This window comes from Triturus cristatus, chromosome 1_1 (genome assembly GCF_964204655.1).
Source record: "Triturus cristatus chromosome 1_1, aTriCri1.1, whole genome shotgun sequence".
Classification (NCBI taxonomy): Eukaryota; Metazoa; Chordata; class Amphibia; order Caudata; family Salamandridae; genus Triturus; species Triturus cristatus.
The window spans coordinates 70,556,533-70,578,448 of NC_140579.1; the positions used below are offsets into that span (position 1 = coordinate 70,556,533).

The following is a 21,916-nucleotide window of genomic DNA, read 5'->3' on the forward strand; positions in this document are numbered from 1 at the left end:
TACAAATTTTAAATAACACAACATGTTATGTTATGTTATGGGGGATTGGTAAAGCGCACAGCTACTCCGGAGAGTGTCCTGGCGCTAAGAAGGTACCCCTTGAGAAGAGAGACCCTGGAAACTTCCAGTCCTACACAGCATACATTACTGATGGAACAGCCAGGTCTTAAGTTGGCGTCTAAAACTAAGGAGCTCTGGTTCAAGTCTGAGTCATAACATAACATATACCTGGCTAGGTAGCTATCAAAAGGTATATTGATAAGGGGGGGCTGTTTCCAGTGTTTTTCATGTTGTTCAGATGCTAAACAAGGGATCTGAAGACCATGGCATGCCAGATGGGGAGTCGATCACATTGATGTCTGTGTTATGGAAACATCAGCCTGCAAGCGGGTGCATCTAGGTATCTAGGTCGTATCCCCGTGCTCCGCAGGAGCCCAGTGCCACCCTCTCCAGACTCCTGAATGATGCTATCTGCGACAAGCCCCATCCAACAGCTGCTGTCATATTTGGAATTTGTTAAAAAGTGAATGGTGAGCCACTGAGAAGCTTCAGATAGAATCCATCACGGGAGGGAAGATGACAAGAGACAGTGGGAAGTCTTTATGGGACCCTGGATTCCTAGGGAAAGTTTGTTCACTTTACAGAATTCTGCAATAAATGACACGGTTTGGCAATTACTCCTATCCAGGATTATCCTGAAACTTACCGTCACCTGTAACACAATCGATAGCCTAACGATTAAAATACTATTCTCACACAAGAGGAGTGTGATACTAAAAGTTGTGTCACCCCTACATGAATTGTATCACTCCCAAAGTACCCAATGGCTGTACTAACTAACTAGACAATAATGGTGGTGGTGTGATCGAGTATATGTGAAGACGTTCCGCTCTTGAAGGATGAATCCCTCGCCCACCCGACGGCAGCATGCTTCATCAAAGGGGTGCCTCCTTGCGCTCATGACAACTGCCCTCAGTGTGGGTACAGCCCTGCTGTGCGGGGGAGCACGTCTCCATGTTTCCTACAGTGAAGGAGGTGCCAAGAGGGTAGAGTGGTGACCTCAATTTTTGTGTATGAAGGTAGGGAGCCTATTCATACTTCCCAAAAGGCACAGCCCTGTTAGAAATACCTCACAATGGACAAAAACAATATGTGTGTCCTTGTGTATTGTGCCACACAAGGATGCAAATACATTTTTTCATTGTGCGGTATGTGAGGAGAGTCCCATGCCATCATGCATGTGAGCTGAGGACCACTTTAGTCATGACTTGAGACCCAGAGTAGGGCTCTGACATCTGGAAGGAAACACTCTGTATGTCCTCCAAAGCATGCCTGACTCCCCCCAGGTCTCCGGATGACGCAAGCCTGGCAGTGGGAGGCGCATGTTCAACGATAATGTCAGGACAGGTCTTTTATTACCTGTGGCAGACCAAAAGGCAAGCGGCCTCCTGCCTGGAAGAGCAAACCTTCTGCCCAGACTCATGCATCTGGCTCCTATGTTACATTCCATATGCATGGCAGGGTGCACGCATGTAGAACTGGTGTGCATGGAAGGATGAACCAGGAGTGTGTGGGTTATAATTGCCCATGAGCTCAGTGGAGTCCATATTCAATCAGTCAGTTTCCAGAGTGTGAGTGATGGAGACATCAGTCTCTTTAGGTACGCAGAGGCAGCCATGTGCCGTGCCCTGCCCTTGTTCCCTTTCCAGTGCTACCCCCATAAGATTGGTGGCAGGTGTGGGAGACTGGACGCCCCTGGCTCCTTAGAATTATAATGTTTGACTTTGGACAGTCCCTTCCATTTCCCCCCCTGTGGTTGCTGCTCAAGGATAGTTGATTGGTGTGAGGTCCCTGGGTCTCCTATCCGTTTGTGCCTATATTTTGGGTTTCTCCCAGTGGAGGCTCCGAGCATCACCCACTGCTGACCCCCATCACCTGTAGACAAGGGCGGTGGTGACCTGTCTGACAATGGACACACAAAGTGTTGGTCCCAAGGATAAACCCATGGAATACGCAAACTCTGTCAGCAAGAACTGCTCAGTGACCAACGTAGGCAATGCCATGTATGCAGTGCTTAATTTTTTTTTTTTTTTTTAAAACATTAAAAGAGTAAGCTCCAGGGCCCTTCTCGGGAGGCCCCTGCAGCCTGCACCACACATTGCCCCTGCAGAACCAACGGAACTACTGACCATCGCAGTCCTACAAGTGTGAAAAATCAGCCCATTCCAGGCCCCCCAAAGCTGCAATAATGGCGAGTGGCAGGTACCGTTCTTCGTTAATGTCTATTGACTTATTGAACCATGCTGCTGTGCTCATCTCAAAATTAGGCAGACAGTGCCACCGTGCCGTGGACTGTCACTAGAGCTGGTGCTGACAATTAAGTGCTGGTGCCGAGCACCGGAAACCACCGGCTCAAATTAAGCACTGCACTTATGGTGTTGGGGAATTGCTTGAGTTCGTGTCTTTGCTCGCGAGCTCCCTGGTCTGGGAACATCACTGTAATACCTCTGTAATATTCTGCTGGATACCTTGTGGGTCTGCTTGGAGAGGAGTGTACCTTGCCTACTGCAAGAAGGCGGCTGGGGGTATCTCTGTAGCAGGATTCTGCCCAGAGGGCAAGCACTGCTGGACCTCCCTGAGAGAAGCTGCTCAGAGACGTCGACTGATCCTAGCAACTGAAGCAAGATCCAGCCCTCAACTATGGCTTCCCTTGCTTCGAAATATGGCGGCCTGCTCATACAGGTAGCGCCTCCTGCTGCTCATACAGGTAGCGCCTCCTTTTCTTCTGCCACCTCTCATGCTCCACCCTTCCCCTTGTCCTGCTTTCTCTCTTTTTCCATCCTTCCCGCTCATCCTCTGCTCTCCATATTTTTCCTCCTTGTGCCCTCCTCTGGCTCCACCCTTCTCGTTTGCCCCTACCCGCCGCCCAGGAGCCTGGGTGCAGCGTGGATGACACCCCCTCTCCTGTTAGGAAAAGCGGTTTTAGGAAATTCACCCTCACTGACGATCGCATATTACCTCATGGCCACCCTCTGTGGGACATTCCTTTCTATCTTTCCTACACGTAGCGCTTGGGGGCCGTGAGTGATATACAGACAGCGCTATACCAGAAGCCAACATAACCTTTAATCTGATATTAAAGTAATAGTGCATAAGCACTAGTTATTTAATATAGCGCGCTCTACCACGTGTAGGGTCCCTAGGCGCTATTATACAGGCCTTAATGATTACTGTCGAGACAATGGTACTTTAGCGGTCTTAGAAGGAAGACAGGCTGAGAATCGAACCGGTGTCCCTCAGGTGCCAGACACATGTCTATGATGGGTGCGTGAGTGAGCCCACTGAGCTGCGGTGCGTGCGAGAGCCCACTGAGCTGCGGTGCCACCTTACCTTGCCCAGTGCGACATGCCGCACACAGCCTGCTCTCTGCTGCCCACCCAGGCTCACACCCCACGGGCTGTGGGACACTGAGCAGGCAGGAAGTCGCCGAGTCCCTTTGAAGCCGAGGCGGTGTGTAGAGGTGGGGGGCGGGAGGGGGGGGGTGCTTTGGGTACATGAAAATTCCCCTCCTGCACCTAAAAGCGAGGTGCAGCGCAGCTGAGTGGCACTGCCCTCGGACAGAGTTCAGGACACCAGCCCAGATGAGTGACACGAAGACTGAGAGGCGCTGCGGCCCCAGCTTGGCCCTGGTGGCCTGCGCCGTGCTGAGCACCCTGGCACTCTCGGTGCCCACCACGGCCTTTCTAATGCTTTACTTCGGCCAGGAGGGCGAGCAGGGCAATGCGACGGTGCAGGTGAGTGGGGCAGACAGGCCTGTGGGGAGCAAGAAGGGGTCAGGAGAGAGGAGAACCTGGTACGCGCCTGCTCAATAAGCACAAGATCACACAGTGCAGCCGAGGGTCAGAGATGGCGGGAAGGGCCTATGGAAGTAGAGAACACCCGATGAGGAGAGCGTCGCTTACTTTGCTACTCAGTGTGCGGTACCTTGGGACGGAAGCGGTTCAGTTAGAGCAGGGACCGCAGGTAGATCCCTGCCCCCTGCCCCTGTTCTCCCGTTATGCACCTGCACGCCCCCTCGGGCTTGTTTGCTAACACCTCTCCAGCCTGGGTGCTGTGACGTGGGGCACTGTCCAGAGAGCGCTGATGGTGCCAGTATGCACCTCTATGCCTGCCAAGGGTGCTATATTTTTTATGATAGCGCCCTTACCAACTAAATGTGTCAGCGGGCTGTGAAGGAACAGATATGTAACTGGTAGAACAGAGTTCTTTTCATACAGCCCAGGCTGTGAGTGAGCTACATCTCCTCTAGGCGCTAGAGATTATCGCGAAAGAGAGTAGAGAGTAGGCCTGGGCGGTAAATTCCGTTCCGCTTCCTGAATTTGGGTAATTTTGCGTTCCGCGGAGAATGCAGAATTGCCAAAAATTCTGAGATCCGTGGCTTCACTGAACTTTTTGCTTGTTCGCGCTTTCAAAATGCGTGTTCGCGAGATATTTCCCCCCGAGCACTCAAACAGCGTTCGCAAACAGGAAAAAAGCAGTGTGAACGGGCAGAACAAGCAATTCCGCGTGTTTGCGGAACTCTGCATGCTCGCGGAGATTTTTTACCGTTTTGCGGAGCTTTGCATAGCGCAACGACGCAAATTGCGCCCACCCCTACTAGAGAGCTCTGAGATACGGCGAGTGTATCTCACGTGCCCAGACTCAGGCAGGTGAACAAGAAAAAGAGCTCTGCGCCTTGTGACGTTCTGTTTACTCAGCTAAGGCGCGATACATGTATACATTCCATCTGCTCTGCGAAGCCATGTAGATTGGCATGGGTCATGGCACGTCATGTTTACAGTACATATGTGTTTTTTGTAGGCAGGAAACAGTCTACTTGAACTGGCAGTTTCTGATTCCGATGGGAAATGCTATGTGGTTACATATTTTTACCTAGTGCTGTACATGCTGTTTCCCCTGCTTCTTGGCGCTGGGCAGTCTTCGGAGCGCTTTATCTCTGTTCACATGAGCCAATCCGCAGAGGCCTGTAAGAGCAGGTCCTGGAGTTCTCCTGTAGCACTGTTTCACCATCTCTCACATGCTTCTGTATCTGGACTCAACTGTCTAAAATTGGTTTAAAATGGGAATTTTCTTGAAATATTCATAAACAAAATAAACAAATAAACAGAAAGGACTGTGCCTTCTCTGCGCTTTTACCAATAGGGAATTGAAAGTTTTGCCTCTGAGTCACAAAAAAGTGTAAGAGTGCGTAAAAGATAACTTCTGTCGCACTACTGTCTATGCTCATTAATGCTACCGGGAACTGGCCCCATGTGTTCTCTTGGACACTTGTCCGAGTCTTCTTAAGGGACAATGCAGCCTTACATTTATTCTCCATGCGTCGCTGTCTCATGGCTGCTCTCTGAGGGAGGGGCGGTGAGTTCTCTTAGTGGGGTCTTCACCGGTGTCTGTGGGTGGGTGGTACTTTGAGTGTCCATGTCGCTGGGTCTATGGGTGGACGGTGGATCTGTGAGTGTCAGCACCATTATATATGCAAAGTAAATGGAGAGGGCGGCTGTCTCGGAGGACCATGGGTGGGGGTTTCTGTGCCGCTGCATCTATGGGTGAGTGCTACATGGAATGAGTGTCCATGCTGCTGCATCTATGGGTGACTGCTAGATCGAATGAGTGTCCATGCTGCTGCATCTATGGGTGAGTGCTAGACCGAATGAGTGTCCATGCTGCTGGATCTATGGGTGAGTGCTAGATCGAATGAGTGCCCATGCCGCTGGATCTATGGGTGAGTGCTAGATCGAATGAGTGTCCATGCTGCTGGATCTATGGGTGAGTGCTAGATCGAATGAGTGCCCATGCCGCTGGATCTATGGGTGAGTGCTAGATCGAATGAGTGTCCATGCTGCTGGATCTATGGGTGAGTGCTAGATCGAATGAGTGTCCATGCTGCTGGATCTATGGGTGAGTGCTAGATCGAATGAGTGTCCATGCTGCTGCATCTATGGGTGAGTGCTAGACCGAATGAGTGTCCATGCTGCTGGATCTATGGGTGAGTGCTAGATCGAATGAGTGCCCATGCCGCTGGATCTGTGTCTGAGTGGTAAATAGAGTGAGTGTCTTCCACGCCATAAGACTACGGCTGTGTGGTGAGTCCATGAGTATCAGCACTGCTGGACTTTTGGGTGGCAGACTGAGGAGCGTTTGCACTAGGGGCGGGTGCAATGTTTTGTCCCGCCCACGGAAATGGTGACATTTTGGTCACTCCCCATTACTCTTTAATGCAGAATTCTGGCCAAATTCCGCCAATCGTAGCATGGCAGAATTTTTATCAAGCAAGACTCCAGAAAATGTGAGCTTGCGAACACAAGTGAGATTTGGAGTCCCCTGGCGTGATTTTCTAATGAGGGTGGTCGCGCATGGTTGTGGGCAGTCGCGATCAAAGGGCTGCAGTTCAAGTCGCTTTGCTGCAGCTTGGGTAGATATTCTACTCGAGCGGCAGCAAAATTAACTCAAATCGCTGCACCCTCTTGTACAAAGCATGGTGCCATTCATGGTGATTTTCAGCACTGCTCACGCTACTGGCGCTAAATTGCACCGTGAGCTGCATATTCTCCGGCCATTGGCAGAACTCCGCTGAATGTCGCTGAGTTTTTATGTGACCACAGAATTCCGTGGAGTGAAAGTCCACGAGTTCCGCCCACCCCTGGTTTGCACTGCTGGTCCGTGGATGGGCGGTGAGTCTATGTGTGTTGGGCGGCTGCATCTAAGTCTGAGTGGCAGATTGAGTGTCCCCTCTGCTGGATCTGTGTGTCTAGTAGATTGAATGAGCCCTGCATTGATACAGGAAATGTTTGGAGGCCAGCCCAGAGTGGCTGTTTTTCCAGCAGGGATTTCCCCGAAGGCCTGGTGCCCTTCGGGGACGTGTTTTAGGAGAGGGTGCCACTGCTGGTAATTCCATCTGCTTTTCTGCGTTATCGTCCACATCGCAGCAGTGAAGGACTTAGAGGAACCGCTCGGGATCCAGAACCAGAGATGCAATCAGACCCTTCGCCGAACATCTGAGCTACCTTCTGTAGGAAGGAGAGACAAGAGGTGTAATGAGACCTTTCAGACGACCATCTGATCTAAACCCCTTCTGTACGAAGGAGAGTTACCCAACCCTGGTGAAGGAGCCTACGAGATATGGAATGAGGCTCTTTGAATGGCCACCTGAGCTGAACTATCAGTTATTAGTTGGATTCCAAGTCTCTCCTTCAGTCATCAGACATCAGTAGTTGTAAAGAGCACCACATACGAGCTCATAACATATAGGATCTGCTTTTCTGCGGTATCGTCCACATCGCAGCAGTGAAGGGCATAGAGGAACCGCTCGGGATCCAGAACCAGGCACTGCGATTGTTCCTGAATTCAACATAAAGACACCACATCTCACCAAACCCAACAGAGCTCTTGTGCTAGATCCAAGCATCACATTCAAGGCGCTATGCTCAGTACATGAGGCCACTGGAGGCTATAGATCAGAATATATATATTACCTACTGGCGGTCGCCAGTAGGTAGTTATAGTTAGGACCACGTTTCCATAGGAAAACCTCAACATTCTATTTTGAATAACTTTGGCGCCGGTCGACGAATCCTCGCGAATTTCTCAAAATAGGTGGGGCGCTACGCTCCGCTCCTACCCTGAAAGTCTCGGGGGGATCCGTCAAGCGGGGGCTGAGATAAAAGGGGGGTCCCAAAACGCGTTTTTCCCATGCATTTTTCCATAGGACCTTTAGAACGAGCTACAGCCCGAACGGCTGAACAGAATTACTCAAAATTTGGCAGAGAGGTAGTCCCTATGTCAAGGAAGTGCCTTTTGTAGGTTTGGTGTAAATCTGTTCAGTAGATTCTGAGAAAATAGCCTTTAAATCAATATATATATCTGAGCCCGCTTACGGTACGCTTACCGTACGCTTACGGTAAGCGTACGGTAGCGTGCGCGATTCTGATTGGCTCTTAGATCTTAGTAAACATTCGAATCGGCCGAAACCAGGAAGCGGCGGCCGCCATTTTCTGTGTTTCACTCTGAAAAAAAAGAGTGAAAACAAGAAAAGGGGGCAATGAGGAGAGTTACAGACCCCCTAACATTTGTAAGGGGGTCAAAGAAGGACAGAAAAGTACAAAAAAAACATTTATTGATTTTAAAAAAAATCACGGGGTACGCGTACGGTAAGCTTACGGTAAGCGTACGGTTAAAAAAAATAAAAATGAATAAATGAAATGACGAATTAAGAGTTTAGAAATTAGGGAGCTCTAAAAAGAGCTGTTGTGTTTATGAAGTCATTTTTTTAGTGGTACCTACAAGTAAGTACCGATGCAGAGTCTAAGGTTCAAGAGGAAGACTCTGTTCCCTTCATCATTGAAGTGCACACCATCTCCTCTATAAATGTCTTGCATGTCATAACGCAAGTTGTTGTGGTAAATGGCACCCATACCATAGTCACGGAGGAAAGCAGAAACAGATTTGTTGACGTGCTTTCTTGCTTTGTCAATCTGCGGACAGAAATGATTGGACCAGTTCCATTTTTGCCTTTGGCATATGTTGGAAAACACAAAGGCAGTTTTAGGGAAAAGTGTAAACAGTTGTGCAAAGGTGTCCTTCATAAGCATTTCCAGACCTACCCCAGTCAAAGTGCCTAGGTCATTGCCACCACAGTGCACTATTATGAGGTCAGGGTGTTGGATTTGCATGAAGGATTTCACCAATGGCATCAATTGGTGCCACTTTAACCCTCTCTGACCAATCCATTTAATGTCTACATTTGGCAAAGCAAGGTCTCTCACCATACCTGTTTTCTCTGCAAACTTTTCACTCCAGAAGACATAGCTGTGCCCTACAATCCACACTGTGAACATCTTCAAAGGAGAACTGGATGCACTCAGAAGGTGTCTTTCAGTAGAATGGCAATATGAAAAGAAAAGACGTCAAAAAATCGGGTGGTGGGCGCACTCGTAGTTTTGAAAAATAGACTGTTTAACCGATAGGCGTGCAATATTGCCTTATGTTTGCGTGGCACGTGATATGAATAGGGGGGTGGCCTAGTCTGAAGTTAACTAGGACTGCAATATGCACAGCTGTAAATGTTTCAAGCATTTAATTCATTTCACATGGAATAAACAATAATCATATTCAATTTTTTTCATATGAATTTACACAGTATACATCATCATTCAATATGTGTACATTTATACAGTGATAAACACAAGTAACTGCTTAATTAACGTTCCAAAAACCCAATGCATTTCGGGACATTTGTGGTCCCTTCGTCAGGGGTAAACTGTTGGAAAAGAAAGGAGAGTGTATATCAGAATCTGCACTTGCGTGAGCAGAAGGTTGTATTTTAAACTTAAAATGAGGTATACGATACCTTTGGATAATTCGCATGTGTTACGTGTTCATATTCTGGGGAAAGAGTTCAAAAGATAAAGATATGAGAAGAACTGATCTCTCTCTTAATTGGTGATAATAAATGATGCAAGGGACCCCGATTTCGTACCTGATTAGTTGTGTGATTTTACACGATTTTCAAGTTGCAGCGAAAAGAATCTACAGAAATAAAAACTGGGTGTTAACTCCGCTATGTGAGGTAATGTACCTTAGTACGCTGAATGTTTAAAACGAAGCTCACCTTGATAGCCTTAGTTCAGGTGGCGGTGAAAACCGTTACTGAAGCTGGATGTTACCGATCTGAAAATAAAGGACGAAACCTTATATTCCAGTCAAATCCGCTAATCTGAGCCCATCAAAATGCGGGCATATGAAAGAATGTGCTTACCGATTCAGAAAGTTCGTTGCGGAGTTTGTAGCCACGAGCGCTCTCGGTCGAGGTTTGTTGCTCGTTAGTTTCAGGTGAGTTTATAGTCACGCTCTGAGCGTGGGCGTAAAGACTAAAAAAAGACTGTGAAGAAACCTAGTTTTGAAAAAAAGACTCAGGTACTACCTGTAACATCGGTGCGAGTTTTATAAAATCTAAATGAGCTTTTTTTAAGAAAAATATATATGTAATCTAAATCAAAAGTAGAATAACCATGAAACCTCCTTGAGAAATTCAAAAAAAGTTTCCGAAGTAGAATAAAGGCGCTGCGAGCGTACTGACTGGGAAACGAGTCGTTTGTCAATAAAGTTGTGAAAAAATAAGACCTAAACACCGATGTTTGGTGAATATCATTGCAAGTAATGAGGTTTGATGGGTAAAATTGTGTGACCGCCAGAGTCTAAATTACCTAGCTTCATGAAATAGTGTGAATGGGCGTGATAAATTACAGCAACAATATATAAGTTCAAAACATGAGTGAATGATGCAGGTTGTATAAATTATGTAATCAAATGGAGCGTCACCAATTTCATACAAAACATTATTATAAACAAAGATCAAGTTCTCTATTCTTTTTCTGAGAAAGTTCAAACGTGAGATGCAAATATGTGTAATAATACTTGTTCGTGTAATGTCAGGTAGGACATAATCGTGGGTGAATACATCTTAGGTATGAATGCTTTCAGGTTGAGTCAGGATCCCGAAGTGGAATACAAATATCGAATGTGAGTATTGTTTTAGAGAAAGCAAGCCATCTCGAATTTATCATTGAGTCCATGCGGCGTAAGAGTTTTGAGCTTCTTAATCCAGAATGCCTCTCTTTGTAAAAGATACTTTGAATTATCACGATCTGTATGTTTTGGTACTTCTTCAATGATTTGGAATTTCAGTTGGGCAATTTGGTGTCGTGATTCCTCCCAATGTGTCGCTATACTAGACGTTGTACTTTTAGTGCGTATTTTGCTTTTATGTTCCGTCAATCTGATTTTCATTTTCCTCTCAGTTTTGCCAACGTATAGTAGCCCGCAAGGGCATTTAATGGTGTAAATGACATTTTCTGAGTTGCATGTCGTGCTGCTGTGAATTTTAATTTTTTGGCCCGTGGATGGATGCGATAAAGTATCACCTGTGATTACGTTGTTGCAATGTGTAATGTGTACAGTTCCAGCATTTTTGTGTGCCTTTACTTGGTTCCTGAGTCCTTGTTGGTTTTTGTTTTTTAGATAACAATTCTTTTAATTCGATATTTGTATTCCACTTCGGGATCCTGACTCAACCTGAAAGCATTCATACCTAAGATGCATTCACCCACGATTATGTCCTACCTGACATTACACGAACAAGTATTATTACACATATTTGCATCTCACGTTTGAACTTTCTCAGAAAAAGAATAGAGAACTTGATCTTTGTTTATAATAATGTTTTGTATGAAATTGGTGACGCTCCATTTGATTACATAATTTATACAACCTGCATCATTCACTCATGTTTTGAACTTATATATTGTTGCTGTAATTCATCACGCCCATTCACACTATTTCATGAAGCTAGGTAATTTAGACTCTGGCGGTCACACAATTTTACCCATCAAACCTCATTACTTGCAATGATATTCACCAAACATCGGTGTTTAGGTCTTATTTTTTCACAACTTTATTGACAAACGACTCGTTTCCCAGTCAGTACGCTCGCAGCGCCTTTATTCTACTTCGGAAACTTTTTTTGAATTTCTCAAGGAGGTTTCATGGTTATTCTACTTTTGATTTAGATTACATATATATTTTTCTTAAAAAAAGCTCATTTAGATTTTATAAAACTCGCACCGATGTTACAGGTAGTACCTGAGTCTTTTTTTCAAAACTAGGTTTCTTCACAGTCTTTTTTTAGTCTTTACGCCCACGCTCAGAGCGTGACTATAAACTCACCTGAAACTAACGAGCAACAAACCTCGACCGAGAGCGCTCGTGGCTACAAACTCCGCAACGAACTTTCTGAATCGGTAAGCACATTCTTTCATATGCCCGCATTTTGATGGGCTCAGATTAGCGGATTTGACTGGAATATAAGGTTTCGTCCTTTATTTTCAGATCGGTAACATCCAGCTTCAGTAACGGTTTTCACCGCCACCTGAACTAAGGCTATCAAGGTGAGCTTCGTTTTAAACATTCAGCGTACTAAGGTACATTACCTCACATAGCGGAGTTAACACCCAGTTTTTATTTCTGTAGATTCTTTTCGCTGCAACTTGAAAATCGTGTAAAATCACACAACTAATCAGGTACGAAATCGGGGTCCCTTGCATCATTTATTATCACCAATTAAGAGAGAGATCAGTTCTTCTCATATCTTTATCTTTTGAACTCTTTCCCCAGAATATGAACACGTAACACATGCGAATTATCCAAAGGTATCGTATACCTCATTTTAAGTTTAAAATACAACCTTCTGCTCACGCAAGTGCAGATTCTGATATACACTCTCCTTTCTTTTCCAACAGTTTACCCCTGACGAAGGGACCACAAATGTCCCGAAATGCATTGGGTTTTTGGAACGTTAATTAAGCAGTTACTTGTGTTTATCACTGTATAAATGTACACATATTGAATGATGATGTATACTGTGTAAATTCATATGAAAAAAATTGAATATGATTATTGTTTATTCCATGTGAAATGAATTAAATGCTTGAAACATTTACAGCTGTGCATATTGCAGTCCTAGTTAACTTCAGACTAGGCCACCCCCCTAATATGAAAAGAAAGACAGTTTGGAAATGGAGGCATACATATTTTTTCCAAAACAAAAAGAACTGATTGGCTGTTTCATACCATTCTAGAAAAAAAACTAGGCTGTATGTGTAAATTAATAGAAGCATGTTTTGTATTGGTACAAAAAAATGTGTAACCAAAGAACAGTACTATGGATTTGCTGTAAGGTTTGAAAAGTCAAGCACTCTTGCTCTGTGGAATTGAAACATTGTTTGGCAAACTTCTGACCTAACTGCACACAGCAGTGTTCCATGAGCTGTTGCTATGGTAGCAGGCAGAAGTCAAGTTGGGGGAAGGGTACTAGGCAGAAGTCAAGTTGGGGGAAGGGTACTTTTGGAAAAGGGTTGGTTTTCAACCAATAGAAATGTGTGATTACATTTGAAAAAAAGGGGGAAGCACTGAGATTTGAAACTTACAAGTATATGTGTGGAAAAAAAGAGGGAAAGTTTTCCATTATCTGGTTCTGCTGAGAGGAGAGAGGTGAACACAACAGAGATCCTGGCTCTGATAATCTGCTGTTTGAGTGTCACATTTCTTTCACAACTAACTAATTTTAAAGGTGAGTTTACAGTTTGAGAGGGGATGTATGTGGTAACTTAAGAAATGAATAATAGAAATGGGAATTGTTTTTGTTGTAGTTACACATGGTGGTTTCATAATGTGTCAGTCTGTAAAAGTGATTTACACTTGCCCCGAAAAAAAAAGAGCAGTAAGTGTGCTTTCAAATTGGCAAAGAAATTTCGTTTTGGGACTAATGTGAAAACATGACTCTGTGTGCATAGAGGAATTATAGGCAGAGATTTATTGCGTCTTGCTCTGGTGATTTCACAGTTGCATTAGATGGAAAGGGGGAGCGAATTTTTGGGGGAAGAAGCAAAGTCTTAGCACACACCCATGTGCTTGCCATGTATAGTCATGCACAGTATTTACAAGTGAGTGGGGTTTTCAGGTTTCAGTCTGTAATGCAAATACATTCAGCATCACTAAGGCTGGTTGCCCTTGCTGGAGTGTAGGCAGTCACCGAGAATACACATGGTGGTGGTCTGAAAAAACAGCTTGGACATGTGCATTTAAATAAATCAAAAAAAAAGGTTTCATAATGTGCCAGTCTGTAAAAGTGATTTCCAATTGTAAAAAGTGATTTTCACTTGCCCCGAAAAAAAAAAGAGCAGTAAGTGTGCTTTCAAATCGGCAAAGAAATTTCGTTTTGGGACTAATGTGAAAACATGACTCTGTGCATAGAGGAATTATAGGCAGAGATTTATTGCGTCTTGCTCTGGTGATTTCACAGTTGCATTAGATGGAAAGGGGGAGCGAATTTTTGGGGGAAGAAGCAGAGTCTTAGCACACACCCATGTGCTTGCCATGTATAGTCATGCACAGTATTTACAAGTGAGTGGGGTTTTCAGGTTTCAGTCTGTAATGCAAATACATTCAGCATCACTAAGGCTGGTTGCCCTTGCTGGAGTGTAGGCAGTCACCGAGAATACACATGGTGGTGGTCTGAAAAAACAGCTTGGACATGTGCATTTAAATAAATAAAAAAAAAAGGTTTCATAATGTGTCAGTCTGTAAAAGTGATTTCCAATTGTAAAAAGTGATTTTCACTTGCCCCGAAAAAAAAAAGAGCAGTAAGTGTGCTTTCAAATTGGCAAAGAAATTTCGTTTTGGGACTAATGTTAAAACATGACTCTGTGTGCATAGAGGAATTATAGGCAGAGATTTATTGCGTCTTGCTCTGGTGATTTCACAGTTGCATTAGAAGGAAAGGGGGAGCGAATTTTTGGGGGAAGAAGCAGAGTCTTAGCACACACCCATGTGCTTGCCATGTATAGTCATGCACAGTATTTACAAGTGAGTGGGGTTTTCAGGTTTCAGTCTGTAATGCAAATACATTCAGCATCACTAAGGCTGGTTGCCCTTGCTGGAGTGTAGGCAGTCACCGAGAATACACATGGTGGTGGTCTGAAAAAACAGCTTGGACATGTGCATTTAAATAAATCAAAAAAAAGGTTTCATAATGTGTCAGTCTGTAAAAGTGATTTCCAATTGTAAAAAGTGATTTTCACTTGCCCCGAAAAAAAAAAGAGCAGTAAGTGTGCTTTCAAATTGGCAAAGAAATTTCGTTTTGGGACTAATGTGAAAACATGACTCTGTGTGCATAGAGGAATTATAGGCAGAGATTTATTGCGTCTTGCTCTGGTGATTTCACAGTTGCATTAGATGGAAAGGGGGAGCGAATTTTTGGGGGAAGAAGCAGAGTCTTAGCACACACCCATGTGCTTGCCATGTATAGTCATGCACAGTATTTACAAGCGAGTGGGGTTTTCAGGTTTCAGTCTGTAATGCAAATACATTCAGCATCACTAAGGCTGGTTGCCCTTGCTGGAGTGTAGGCAGTCACCGAGAATACACATGGTGGTGGTCTGAAAAAACAGCTTGGACATGTGCATTTAAATAAATAAAAAAAAAAGGTTTCATAATGTGTCAGTCTGTAAAAGTGATTTCCAATTGTAAAAAGTGATTTTCACTTGCCCCAAAAAAAAAAAGAGCAGTAAGTGTGCTTTCAAATTGGCAAAGAAATTTCGTTTTGGGACTAATGTGAAAACATGACTCTGTGTGCATAGAGGAATTATAGGCAGAGATTTATTGCGTCTTGCTCTGGTGATTTCACAGTTGCATTAGATGGAAAGGGGGAGCGAATTTTTGGGGGAAGAAGCAGAGTCTTAGCACACACCCATGTGCTTGCCATGTATAGTCATGCACAGTATTTACAAGTGAGTGGGGTTTTCAGGTTTCAGTCTGTAATGCAAATACATTCAGCATCACTAAGGCTGGTTGCCCTTGCTGGAGTGTAGGCAGTCACCGAGAATACACATGGTGGTGGTCTGAAAAAACAGCTTGGACATGTGCATTTAAATAAATCAAAAAAAAAGGTTCCATAATGTGTCAGTCTGTAAAAGTGATTTCCAATTGTAAAAAGTGATTTACACTTGCCCCGAAAAAAAAAAGAGCAGTAAGTGTGCTTTCAAATTGGCAAAGAAATTTCGTTTTGGGACTAATGTGAAAACATGACTCTGTGTGCATAGAGGAATTATAGGCAGAGATTTATTGCGTCTTGCTCTGGTGATTTCACAGTTGCATTAGATGGAAAGGGGGAGCGTATTTTTGGGGGAAGAAGCAGAGTCTTAGCACACACCCATGTGCTTGCCATGTATAGTCATGCACAGTATTTACAAGCGAGTGGGGTTTTCAGGTTTCAGTCTGTAATGCAAATACATTCAGCATCACTAAGGCTGGTTGCCCTTGCTGGAGTGTAGGCAGTCACCGAGAATACACATGGTGGTGGTCTGAAAAAACAGCTTGGACATGTGCATTTAAATAAATAAAAAAAAAAGGTTTCATAATGTGTCAGTCTGTAAAAGTGATTTCCAATTGTAAAAAGTGATTTTCACTTGCCCCGAAAAAAAAAAGAGCAGTAAGTGTGCTTTCAAATTGGCAAAGAAATTTCGTTTTGGGACTAATGTGAAAACATGACTCTGTGTGCAGAGAGGAATTATAGGCAGAGATTTATTGCGTCTTGCTCTGGTGATTTCACAGTTGCATTAGATGGAAAGGGGGAGCGAATTTTTGGGGGAAGAAGCAGAGTCTTAGCACACACCCATGTGCTTGCCATGTATAGTCATGCACAGTATTTACAAGCGAGTGGGGTTTTCAGGTTTCAGTCTGTAATGCAAATACATTCAGCATCACTAAGGCTGGTTGCCCTTGCTGGAGTGTAGGCAGTCACCGAGAATACACATGGTGGTGGTCTGAAAAAACAGCTTGGACATGTGCATTTAAATAAATTAAAAAAAAAGGTTTCATAATGTGTCAGTCTGTAAAAGTGATTTCCAATTCTAAAAAGTGATTTTCACTTGCCCCGAAAAAAAAAAGAGCAGTAAGTGTGCTTTCAAATTGGCAAAGAAATTTCGTTTTGGGACTAATGTGAAAACATGACTCTGTGTGCATAGAGGAATTATAGGCAGAGATTTATTGCGTCTTGCTCTGGTGATTTCACAGTTGCATTAGATGGAAAGGGGGAGCGAATTAATGGGGGAAGAAGCAGAGTCTTAGCACACACCCATGTGCTTGCCATGTATAGTCATGCACAGTATTTACAAGCGAGTGGGGTTTTCAGGTTTCAGTCTGTAATGCAAATACATTCAGCATCACTAAGGCTGGTTGCCCTTGCTGGAGTGTAGGCAGTCACCGAGAATACACATGGAGGTGGTCTGAAAAAACAGCTTGGACATGTGCATTTAAATAAATAAAAAAAAAAGGTTTCATAATGTGTCAGTCTGTAAAAGTGATTTCCAATTGTAAAAAGTGATTTTCACTTGCCCCGAAAAAAAAAAGAGCAGTAAGTGTGCTTTCAGATTGGCAAAGAAATTTCGTTTTGGGACTAATGTGAAAACATGACTCTGTGTGCAGAGAGGAATTATAGGCAGAGATTTATTGCGTCTTGCTCTGGTGATTTCACAGTTGCATTAGATGGAAAGGGGGAGCGAATTTTTGGGGGAAGAAGCAGAGTCTTAGCACACACCCATGTGCTTGCCATGTATAGTCATGCACAGTATTTACAAGCGAGTGGGGTTTTCAGGTTTCAGTCTGTAATGCAAATACATTCAGCTTCACTAAGGCTGGTTGCCCTTGCTGGAGTGTAGCACTCTGGACATGGGCTTTTTAAAAAATCTGAAAAGTGGTTTCATAATGTGACAGTTTGTAAAAGTGATTTTCACTTGCCCAAAAAAAAGAGCAGTTTGTGTGCATTCAAATTGGCAAAGAAATTTCGTTTTGTGACTATTGTGAAAAGAAATGTAGTAATATATTTAAATACAATAAAGGATTTTTTTTTTAGTTTTTTTCAGGTATTGCTGAAGAACAGTGAACAAAATTTAAGATGCCTACAAAATCTAGAGTTCAAAAAACGCTTAAAAAAAAACTATATTTGAAGACAACTGGAGGACCAAAGTTAGTAGAAGATGCTCATGTTGGGAAAAAGAAAAAATCTTCTGGTAAGCAGAAAAAACAATTTCTTAAAAAAATATTCAAAACAAAGAAAAATGTACAAAATGTCTGTCCTGGAAAGAATGTAACAAAACGAAGAGAAAAGGAAAAAATTGAGAATTTAGTTAATGCAAATATACCTTCTGCAACTGAAAAGTTTTACATAAACAGAAAAACAGCGTTTAAAGAGATACGTAGAAAAATGTTTCAGAGAAGAGTTATGTCCAATTTGATAAAGGATGTGAAGAAATATAAGCAAAAGGCAAAATATTACAAGAGAAAAAAAGAAATTGAAGCCATTGCAGCAAAGGCATTAGAATTAAAAAGGAAACTATTCATATTAATTTTGAATAGGATGCGTACATTAGATAAAATGGTTAATGTACTGAAATCACAAAGCAAAAGCAAAAGAGTAGTGAACAGAACAAACTTTTGTAAAGTGTTTTTAGGAAAGTGGATGCATAGTTCAAGTAGTGAACCTTTTTTTAATGAAGAGAGCTATTTTCAAAGTAATAGTTTGCTGCATGCAGTTGACACCAGAGGTCGTTCATACGAAGTAAAAAATGGTTGCATAATGGAGAAGGAGATAATGGTTCCAAGAGATGAGGTACAAGTGATGGCAGATGAGGCAATGGGGAGACGTCCTAAAGCCCCAGTGTACACTTGGAATTGTAGTAGTATTTGCACTGTGCGTCAGGAATCTATTGACAGATTTCGAGAGTTTCTAAGAGAATATAGTAAAAAAAGTGTAAAACAGAAGATTAAGGTGCTTCAAAGTCTGGATCCATGCAGAGTGAGAGAGAATACTGGTTTGCAGGGTCATTCTCTGGCTTGTCTATCTAGAAAAGTGTGCAATAGTGTTTTCCATCATTTTAGGATGCTGGCTGTTCATCATACTGAAATGAGAAAGTTTGTGAGACGGTTGTATTTTGCCAAAAGTCCAGCAATAAAGTTAAATGAATTGAATAGGGCTCTGTTCCGAGGAACGGTATCAGATGTAGAGAAGGTTGTTGATGAAATTCAGTTTTGTTACTTTGGTCCTGAACAAAACAGTGCAGAGAAGGACACAGTAAATGAGGAAGAAGTGGAAGAGAATGTAGAACCTTCTGTAAGTAAGACATTTAATGATCACATAACAAAATTTGCAATAGTCTCTAATGAAAGACCAAATGTTACTTGTATTTGTTGCCGCAGAACTCATTATAGAAAACAAACTAGGAATGTTGATCTCTACAGAAAGAGTGAAAATGAAGATAATTATAAGTGGAAGGATTTTGCCACATATATATTTCTTGAAAATTGTTTTGAATTGGGTGAAGATCAGCGTATTTGTAAATACTGTTACAACAAGTTAGAGGAAAATAGAATGCCGACCAGAGCTGTACATAATAATTTAGAATTGGATGCTATTCCTGCTGAACTTTCTGAATTAAATACATATGAGTCTATACTCATTCAATGTGTTCATCCGTTCCAGACCATAGTACGTATGGAGCCCAAAACTGGTAAATTACCTCCTTCAGATTTACTGAGAGGTTTAAAAGGTAGAGTGGTGTATTTGCCCTTGGATTTGAAAAAAAATATGGAAACTATTGATGCGGATACTTTGGAAACTGAACCATTAATTATTCTGGTTAATGGTGTACCTACAAAGAATAAGAAGATTTGGCAGGAGCTGGTAGATGTGCGGAAAGTACAAAGAGCAAATTTGTATTTGAAAAAAAATAACAAATGGTATGAATCAATTTATATAGAAGAAGAAGAAGAAGACGAAGATTTTCAAGAAGACACAGAAACACCAACTGGACAAATTGAAAAAGTGGACAAGACAAAGGAAGAAGAAATTTATGAACATTTTAGCATACATCCTCTTCATTCGAAAGAAGTTATGGGAGACAATATTGATCTCTTTCAGATGAAGAAAGCAAAAGGAACTCCCGTGAGTGTATGGGAGGAGAGCTTGGAAGCTCGATGTTTTCCCCAGCTGTTTCCTACAGGAAAAGGAGGACGATACGATGAACGTCCAGAACAGATTCCAGCTTCAGAGTATCGGACTACAAGACTATATGCTGAAGATCCCAGATTTCGACAAAGTATTCCTTATTTGTTCCATCTTTTATTTGAAAGCGACTTGTCTGCACTGTCTTATGCAGTAAATCACATTTTAAAAAGTGGAGTACATTTACAAAATGTGTCTGCTAAGGATTTTATGGAGAAAGTGCAGCACCGAGATGATCATTTGGAAACACAACTGATCAATCTGATGGCTTGTCAGCGTGGGACAAATGAATATTGGTACCGACGCCATGGTGAACTGAAATGCATGTTACGCAATTTAGGAACACCAACATGGTTCCTTACCCTAAGCTGTGCCGAGTACGCTTGGGATGATTTACTGGATTTTCTACGAGAGGCCAATTCAAACATTAAAAACATCGAATACAAGACAGCAGGAGAACTGTGCTCATTGGATCCGGTTAATGTTTGCAGATATTTCAATCATAGATTTGAGGCTATGATGTCCTTCATCTGCAATAAAAAAAATCCACCCCTTGGAGAAGTAGTGGATTTCTTTTGGAGAAAAGAGTACCAGGCAAGAGGTGCTCCTCATATTCATATGCTGTTGTGGATCAAGGATGCCCCAAAGTTTGGAACAGATACTGATGAAGCAGTGTTATCTTACATTGAAGAATATGCAACATGTGGTATACCAAAAAGCACAGAAGAGAACAAGTTAAAGGAGCAAGTTTTACGTTTCCAAAGTCATCGGTGTGGAAAATACTGTCGACGGAAATACAAGAGCAAAGAAAAATACTACACTAAATGTCGATTTGGATTTCCTAGACCTGTTCTTTCAAATGGAAGAGTAAACAGTTTTATGTCAGCTGTGAGACATACTATCACAAGAAAATCACCTAAGAATACCTACAACCTTAAAAGAAAAGAAGAATCAAAAAATATAAATGACTACAACCCAGTCATTTTATCCATGTGGAACGCTAACATGGATATACAGTATGTAGCTGACAATTCCATTGCTGTTGCACGATATGTAACGTCTTACATTACGAAATCAGAAAAAACAGAATTAAAGGAAATGTGGGAAGAGATTTCTCACGAGAAGACTGTCAGTAAGAAGCTGTACAGTTTCAGTTTGAAGATGTTATCGCATCGAGAAATTGGATCCTACGAATGTTCAGATAGGTTATCTTCTGCAAGTCTCTACTCGAAGTCAAGAAGAATAATTTGGGCAAGTTTAGGCCTTGCAGCAATGAGAAATCGGGTACTAAAATCTGTAGGAGAAATTGAATATTTGGTCGAGAATGACCCAGAAAGTACAGATATATTGAAAACAAACATGTTGGACACATATTATCCCAAGAGAAGTCATCATCTGGAGAACATGTGTCTCTATGAAGTGTTGCAGAACTACATTTATTCACGAAAAGCTGCAGAAGACATTAATAATGGAAAATATAAAGTTGTTGGTGAAGAAGGATGTTTGGTGAAGCAAACCAAAGGAAGTTTGATAAATCACCGGAAGCTGAGTTGCGACACTACCGACAAGAAAGAATTTTACTACTTGGCTCTTTTACAGTTGTTTAAACCATGGCGTACAGAGGATGAACTACTGGGAGAATTTCAAAGCTATGAGGATTCATTTAATGCTTGCAAAGACAGCATACAATGCAATACATTCACAACTTATCTGCAAATGTTAAATGAAGAAATTGAACAGGAAACTACAATTGCAGCAGAAATAGCTAGAGACAGTTCTCAGGACAGCCAAAGTTCAGGAACACACAGTCAAGATCCCCTAGGACAACCAATCGTTGAAAATGAAGCATCAATAGCCATGAATGAAGTGGAAACGGCTATGAATCATGCTCAAGAAGAATTTATAGACTTAGAAAATTTGGAAAGACAACTGAATCAAGAGCAGCAACAAATTTATGAAGAGATCAGAAACAAAATTGATCACGGATTTCTACATGTAAAAAAAGAGTGCTCATGCACATCATTTCATCCAATCAGGATGTATGTAAGCGGACAAGCTGGCACTGGAAAAAGTTTCCTAATTAAAGTCATCAGAAGCTACCTAAAGCAAAAAACGGATTCTACTTTGTCTTGTGTGGTTACTGCTCCAACTGGGTTAGCAGCATATAACATAAAAGGAATCACCTTACATCGTTTGCTAATGTTACCAGTGGAGCATGAGAACAAAATACAATTCAACAAGCTAACT

The 21,916-nt window shown here is 42.6% G+C and overlaps 1 pseudogene across 1 annotated transcript in view; it reads left to right on the forward strand.

Annotated features, from left to right (window-relative positions):
- The first annotated feature begins 3,597 nt into the window (after window positions 1–3,597).
- LOC146869450 (lymphotoxin-beta-like) overlaps window positions 3,598–21,916 on the forward strand; it is an 82,464-nt pseudogene continuing 64,145 nt past the window's right edge. The window contains exon 1 of the transcript XR_014959808.1: window positions 3,598–3,794. The product of XR_014959808.1 is annotated as a lymphotoxin-beta-like (transcript). The remainder of the gene's footprint in view (window positions 3,795–21,916) is intronic.